Raw genomic sequence first — 8052 nt, forward strand, 5'->3', positions numbered from 1 at the left:
CCGTTGCTTTCATTTGCCTCTTTCATTTTCAGTTTCTTTCACAGTGTGATCCCAAAACATCTTCACACTTGACCAATGCTGTTATATTCAGACAAAGTGACTCTGCATTGTGCTAAGCTGCCGGTCTAAGATAATGATAGAAGGCGGCATTTAAGTAGCATTGATGCTGCTCATGTAATAAGCTGCTTTATCAGGCAAAGGGAACTGCTGGTCAGGGATGATGAGCATTTTAGTCCACCAATGACTGGACTGCCACAGTTTCAGTATATCTGTGTAATGCAAAATCTTCAAAGCAAGTGAATGAAACATGGTGTATCCTGAGATGGGGAGGGAGCTCTAATGACAGACTTCAACCTCTGACCTGTTGGATTCTGAGAAATGTATTGCCCCCCCCTCCTCACACATATAATGTACACATCTTGACTGCCTTATATTTCCCACAGTCCTGCAATCCAGCCCTTTCTCCTGGTACATATCCTATTAGTGGCAAACAGATTCAGTGGGAAACAAATACACAGGAGAATCAAAACCAAACCTGAAACTCCCTAACAGCCAGGAAAAAATCGGGATTCCATACTCTACATCCTTGCTCTCATCTGTGAAAGTTGTGAGATTCTCCAGCACCATTTGCCCCTCCCCTCTCAAAAAAGTGGCTCTCTGTTCCTTTCAACCCATTAAGATGCTTCTATCTTCTTCCCTCACAATCAGAGGAAATGATGGATGCCTCTCAAATTCCCAAATCTCCCCCTGGAGAGTTCTCAGTGGTCTATGCCCTTTTGAGGCTGCCCTTGGTGCTTTCAGCATGAGTTTTAAGGCAGGGAATGAGGAAAAGCTCTTACAGTCACCTCCACTGTGCTCCTAAACAAGGTCCCTTCTGCAAGTTGTTTACAATATAGCAGATTTTTTAAAAAAATCAGAGCAAATATGTGCCTTTTCTGCTATCATGTATTAGGCCCACTGTGCATCTTGCAAATGTCTTCACTGAAAGGTCAAATCCACACTATACATGGCTTCCCCCAAAGAATCCTGGGAATTGTAGTTTACCCCCCACAAAGCTATAATTTCCAGCACCCTCAACAAACTACAGTCCCCACAATTCTTTGGAAGAAGTAATGTGCTTTGAATGTATGATGTGGATGTGACCAGAGTGATTCCTTCCTCCTTTACAAAGAGGATAAAAGACAAGCACACATGGCCACTAGATGGTGGTCTTGTGCTTCCATAGCCTAGCAGGGTTCTGCATTCACCTGCTGCAGTGATAAGTTGGGAGGATTTAAAATATTATGGCAGACTTACAAATCCTCTCCACTTAATCTTTTGCCCTTTGGACTTCACAGAGAATCACATCTGGCAATTACTCTGTACCACATATTTGCAGGGTTGCAAAGCAATTGCACATTCTTGACTCTGCGAACGGATGGCTTGCAAAAAATCTATTTCGCTCCACCTGTGCTGTTAGGATCACAGGCTGCGTCACAATTCTTCCACTTCGCCCAGCAGGCAGCTCTAGTTTAATGATGCTAACCTTTTGTTGCTTGTGCAGGTTACAACTAGTAAGGGCTTGCTGTTTGCTGCTCTCCACAAGGGTGAGATGTGTCACACACCACTGAACTACAAGAAAAACAAACATCTGCAGAAAACAGAAATATAACAAATCAGCATGGAAGCATCATGTATGAGGTCTCATTTAGAGGTATGATTTTGCATTTAGTGGTACGAAAATATGGTCACATCATCAACACCATATATTTAAAGCTCATGGCTTCCCTCAAAGAATCCTGGGAACTGTAGTTTGCTCCCCACAGAGCCACAAATTCATGCGCCCTTCACAGACTTCAGTTCCCAGGATTATTTGGGGGGAAGTCATCTGTTTTACATGTGTGTTGTGTATGTGGCCACATAGCTGGGTTTGTAAAAGCCTAGAAGTCATTGCATTCCCTATGTCAGATGCAAGAAAATCATCAGTCGTTTAAAACCAAATACACAGAATAGAAGTACAACAGAGCAGAATCTTCTAAACCAGTTCATCCAACAACAGAACGAAAGGGTGAATCTAATCCTAGCCCACAATATTCAGTATACAATACTAATATATATGAAACAAGATGAACAGAAAGAAAAAATGACTTAAGTCATTGACTTACCGGTAGGTTAAAATATGAATTAAGGTAAAAGTTAAAGAACCCCTGGACGTTTAAGTCCAGTCAAAGGTGACTATGGGGTTGTGGCACTCATCTCTCTTTTAGGCCAAGGGAGCTGGTGTTTGTCCACAGACAGCTTTCCTATTTCCCCCATATAAATTTTTATTAATTAATTTTGTTTTACAAAGAAAAAAATCTTGGTCCAACCATTGACAAATATAATTACAGAATAAAATTACATACAATATTGTTTTGTTTGTATTTTGATCATACATTCTTAATTGGTCCCGTGTCGCATGGAGTGAAGAAAATACATTCCAAAAAAAGAAAAGAAAGGAAAATGAAAGAAAGAAAGAAAATATTTTCCTTATACTCTTCACAAACTTAACTTATAGTTTCTCAAATCTGACTTCCTGTCAAATCCCTTTGCATCTATTTTTCTTAATGTTGAATATTTTCAAAACAGTAGGCCTTCGTATATATACTCTCCAATACATTCCTAGAATGTTATACTTCCATAATTTTTTCCAACTCTTTAACCTTCCTTTATCACTCGAAAGCTGTCATGGTAGCAAAACCATTATTGTATTTCTGCACGTATCTCCTATATATATCCCATTTTCCCACAAATTTTTGCTTGGTATTTTCTCTAAGATTGTTAGTTAAAAGGGCCATCTCAGCAACTTCTTATAGTTTACTTTGCCAGTCTGAAATTTTTGGCGCTTCCTGATCTTTCCCACCTTTTGCCACTAATGTTCGAGCCGCCACAATTGCATACAGGAATACTTCTCTTAATTTGTTTGGTATTTCTTTATCTACTATACTTAGTAGAAATGTCTCTGGTCTTTTAATAAAAGATATCCCCATCATCTTTTTTTAGTTCCTTATATACTTCCCCCCAAAATACCTTAATCTTTCCACACAACCACCACATGTGGATCATATCCCCATTCTTTACTCCACATCTCCAACACACATTCACTAAGCTTTTATACATTTTCGAAAGTCTGGAAGGAGTAAGGTACCGCAGACAGCTTTCCAGGTCATGTGGCCAGCATGACTAAACTGCTTCTGGCACATGGAACACCGTGACAAAAGCCAGAGCACATGGAAACGCTGTTTACCTTTTAGAATATGAATAATATGAGAAGACAGTGTAATCACAAAGAGGAAGAGGAGGATTTGTTGTGTGCTTTTGAAGCAAAGCACATGAACCAAAGCTCCACATTCTGTTTTAAAGACAAAAATCAAAAGTACTTCTCAGACTTCATAAGAGAGCACCTTCCAAAAATGGGATGAAAGGGAACCAAAACTCCAAGAAGAGAACCAGCTCCATAAAAGAGAGCATCTGCCTTATTTCGGCCCAGTGCAGTGACCACTCTAAAGTCATCTTGCCCTTCTCACAGTGTTCCAGTTTCTGCTTAAACAAACCACTTCGGTTTTCCATTGTGCTAAAATTTAGCGCCTGACTGCAAACAGCAGAAGAACTATTAGGACTGTTGTGAAATTTAAGGACTTGTTGAGGCAGCTTACAAGGATTGGACTGTGATAAATGACATACACTACAAAACACACATTTAAACCAGAAGCATTGGGTATTCAGGCAATTCTACTACAGAGTAATAAAGGACTACTAAGTGACCTCAAGCTGCATTTCAGCTTAATCTACCTCACAGGGTTGTTGTGAATGAAATGAGGAGTGGGGATCATATACAGTACATTAGGCCCCTTGGAGGAATGCCTGAATATAAATATAGTAAATGAAATAAAATTCACCTTGTAGTCACATTTCTTCCAGCTGTGTTCAGAGCATGACTGCCATAGGCTTGGGTCTTGCTCCATATGCTCAAGAACATGCTTTAATGGCAAGAAGACCCAAATACCTGACCATGTTCCTGAAGAAAATTGTGCTAATTTGCATGCCAATATGCTGTTTACTTGAGTTTGTTGGCTGCTGTGATAGAATCTCTTTTCAAAAAACGTTGAGCTTGTAGCCTTACGAGCTGACCACATGACAACTGGCAACAGCAATGAAATGGACAAGATGCACCAGCAACCGCCGTCCTATTGCAGCTTGTTATCCGTGACCTTAATTCAATCTTGCAAGAATGTAAGATGACACAAATGTCTAGGGCTGGGAGTGTCGATATCTATATGTGTGTACACATGAGGAAGAGCCAAGAATTTTGCCTGCTATACCTTTCAGTAGAGCTGCTCATGCCATTGGCTTTGGATATTTAGGGAAGTTCTGTCTTCTGAAGCTCTCTCTCTCACACACAACTCTTAAGTGCTGTGGACTTACAAGAGGAGAGACACACACTGCCAACAACGTGTGTTCCTTTGACTTTTGTATATATAGACAAGGAGGGTCAAAATAGCTTCTGCAGGACTGGAGGGAACATAGATTTGTATGCAGAGCAACAGAGTTGCCATATCAACTTTCATAATGAGGGACACCTCAAACCAAACTCAGAAAATGATCTTAGGGACCTGAATGTGACACTTCTGCAATGTGTGGTGATAAAACCAGGACAGGCTCCCACAGAGAAACTGGGGTGAGAAACATGAGTCTCATGCTCTCCACTGCATTATGTCAAATTAGAACTTGGTAGGAATGACAAGAGACCCTTTTGCTAAAACAGTGCCTCTCACTGCTCAGCAGGGATTTGCTTATCCCCAGACCCTCATTTCAGAGCACCAAAGAATCTCAGGTTTCCCCAATTCTTTCTTAGGTTTTGTCAAGAGCATCCTTACAATGCTACCACTCTTAAGCAAATGAAACAAAACATCAAACATCCTTACTTTCTTACAGTCATGAGATTTTTTTTAATTAAAAAAAAAACATATTTAAATATAATAAACTGCGCGTAACCTTTAATGTAGGTTTTATATAATGTGATAGTGAGAAGCATGGACAGGACGTGTCTTGGCCCTGGTCCGTACATTTAAAATTATCCCACTGTCACTACTGGCCATGCAAAGCAAAGAACTGAAAGTCAGGATGAAGGCCTTTCAGTCAAGCAGGCATAGTGGAAAGTACTTTCACTCAGGCATAGTCCCAGCCTGCCGTGATCCTACAACATGAGGACTCCACAGAGGCAGAGTCTACTGGGAACTCTGACAGCTGGTCCACAGACATCCCAGTGGATCAAGGTGAGAAAACCTTGAAGAGAGATCCCCTGTGAGGGACCCTATTCCCGATCCCTCCCTTTCGATACTTCCCCAACTGTGTCTCTCCCTAGGTTTCACTGACGACTAGAATGAATCCTAAAGTGTTCATATGGGAGATGTCTCTGGGGTACCTCAGCGCTTCACGTTCGAAAACCTCTTGCCACCTATGGGATCTCCCTCCCAGGGTTCCCAACTACTGCAGTTTGCCTTCCCTTTTGGCAACTGCGTGGCACCTTTGGCTTCACTGCCCAGCCCTCTGTATGACAGGAGAATAAGCAAACTGTTTCCTTTTCCACAGGAAAACTTTGTTCTCTCCTCTTAGTCACACCTCTTAAGGCACTGATACGCTGCCAGAGTCAACGAACGTTGAAACACATTGAACTTTATTGAGGTAACTTGAAAACATGGATGTCCAGGGTTAATACTGTTACAAATCATCTTCTCATGTAATTCAGCTTTGTTACAACATAGCAATGGTAAAGACCTTTCCTCCCATTCCCCAAAGCCTAACCTCTCACGATCTCTCTCCAACCCTCTCACCCTCTAACCCTCCTGACCAACTGCCATTCCCCCCTTTAAAAGGGCGAAAAGCCCCGCCTCCTGCGAGTGAGCTGCCAGTCACATAGAGTGGGTGTTAACTCCTAATATGCTGGGCTCCTGACCATACCCAGCCTAAGGGCTGATCCGTTACATCCCCACAGCTGGGAACCCCTTGACTGCAGCAGGAGACTCTGGCCCTTTAACTACAGGAGGCAGAACTTAGTGGGTGGAGCTTCCAGTCAATAACTACTATGTAGACCTGCTATAAAACTCAGCCAGTTGCTCTAAGCTCTTGCTGAAGCAACTTGGATGTGTTGCTTTAGCAGCTTTATCTATGATGCTGAACTCACAACTTTGGTGCTTTTGCCTGTACAGCCAGGAACTTTTGACTTCCGGTTTTGTGGACTATCACCCCTATTTGTGGTGGACATCCCTGCGGATCACAATACAGTACAGCCTGACCTGGAACTTCATATAGTTCTTCAACATGGAGGAGAGGCCATTGGACTGCCTGGGTGGGTAAAGTTATCTTAAATATAGAGCCTAAAGGCACATCATAGCTCAACAAGCCATTCAGCCTGGAACCTCAACAGCATACCATCTGGGGGTAGGGTGTGCAATAACACAACTTTTCAGTTTGTAGCCCTAACAACTCCTGGCACCCACATAGAGAGGCCCTCATGGGATAGCCCATGTGTGAGAAGGGTGCTCTGGCCTGATAGCTGATTGCAAGAGACTGAGGCCCTGCTTGGGAAGGCTTTCTCTTTCAAAAAAGGAAGGGAATCCAGAGAGTGGATGCTCTGCAAGATCAGGCACTGACGTGAAACGACTCATACATTCTTGCATAAGGCTATGGGAATGAGGTTACTTGCAGGGGAGAGTGCTGAATGTATGAACCAAGACACGGAGAGCCTGCTTACAAGCAGCTAGTAAGAGCCCAGCAGCACGGGATCCAAGGAAACTTTCAAAGAACTGAGATCCATCAATAGCCAACAAAATCCCAAATCTTGATGACTCCCAGAGCACTGTCCCACAATTGACAGTAGTTATGCGAAAGAGGAAAATTCAGCAGCTGTAGTTTGCACAACAAGCTGTCATTCCCTCTTCCGCACGATTATTAATTGTGCAAGAGCCCTGCCGTCTTTTGCAACTGACCACAGTGGTTCAGAGTCTGAGTGCAGCATCCTCTTCTTGGGAAAGGCCTGTAGAGAGTTTCCTTTTAAAGTCTATTTCTGATGGATTCAGGGACTCCGAGATCATGTTAGGGGGTTTCAATAACTGAGGGGTCAGGGGCTGGGTCACAGCAGTGCTGAGGGTAAGCATAAAAGCTCCTGGTGTCACATAACCCAAGCTGGAATTGCAGCAGTTACCAATGCTGAATCTGACAGCACTTGGTGTTTGGGAAGAAACACCTTGAATATGACCACCTTACTTGACTGTATCTTGCTGTCAGCAATTCCTCTACACTGCACCCTACACTACACCCAGTTCTATAATAATAATAATAACAACAACACGCGCACACACGCACACACACACACACACATATATATACCCCACCCATCTGGGCAGCTTCCAACAAAACATTAAAAATACAATAAAACATCAAACATTAAAAACTTCCCTAAACAGGGCTGCCTTCAGATGTCTTCTAAAAGTCAGATAGTTGTTTATTTCCTTGACATCTGAAGGGAGGGTATTCCACAGGAAGGACACCACTACCAATAAGGCCCTCTGCCTGGTTCCCTGTCACTTCGCTTCTCGCAGTGAGGGTACCGCCAGAAGGCCCTAGGTGCTGGACTTCAGTGTCCGGGCAGAACAATGGGGGTGGAGATGCTCCTTCAGGTATACTGGGCCGAAGCTATTTAGGGCTTTAAAGGTCAGCACCAACACTTTGAAATGTGCTTAGAAATGTACTGGGAGACAATGTAGTTCTTTCAGGACTGGTGTTATGTGGTCCCGGCGGCCACTCCCAGTCACCAGTCTAGCTGCCGCATTCTGGATTGGTTGTAGTTTCCGGGACACCTTCAAGGGTAGCCCACACAGAGCGTATTGCAGTAGTCCAAGCGGGAGATAACCAGAGCATGCACCACTCTGGCAAGACAGACCACAGGCAGGTAGGGTCTCAGCCTGCGTACCAGATGGAGCTGGTAGACAGTTGCCGAGGACACAACCTGCACTTCCATGGACAGCTGTGCAC

This window comes from Lacerta agilis, chromosome 5, assembly GCF_009819535.1.
Source record: "Lacerta agilis isolate rLacAgi1 chromosome 5, rLacAgi1.pri, whole genome shotgun sequence".
In the NCBI taxonomy this organism is placed as follows: domain Eukaryota; kingdom Metazoa; phylum Chordata; class Lepidosauria; order Squamata; family Lacertidae; genus Lacerta; species Lacerta agilis.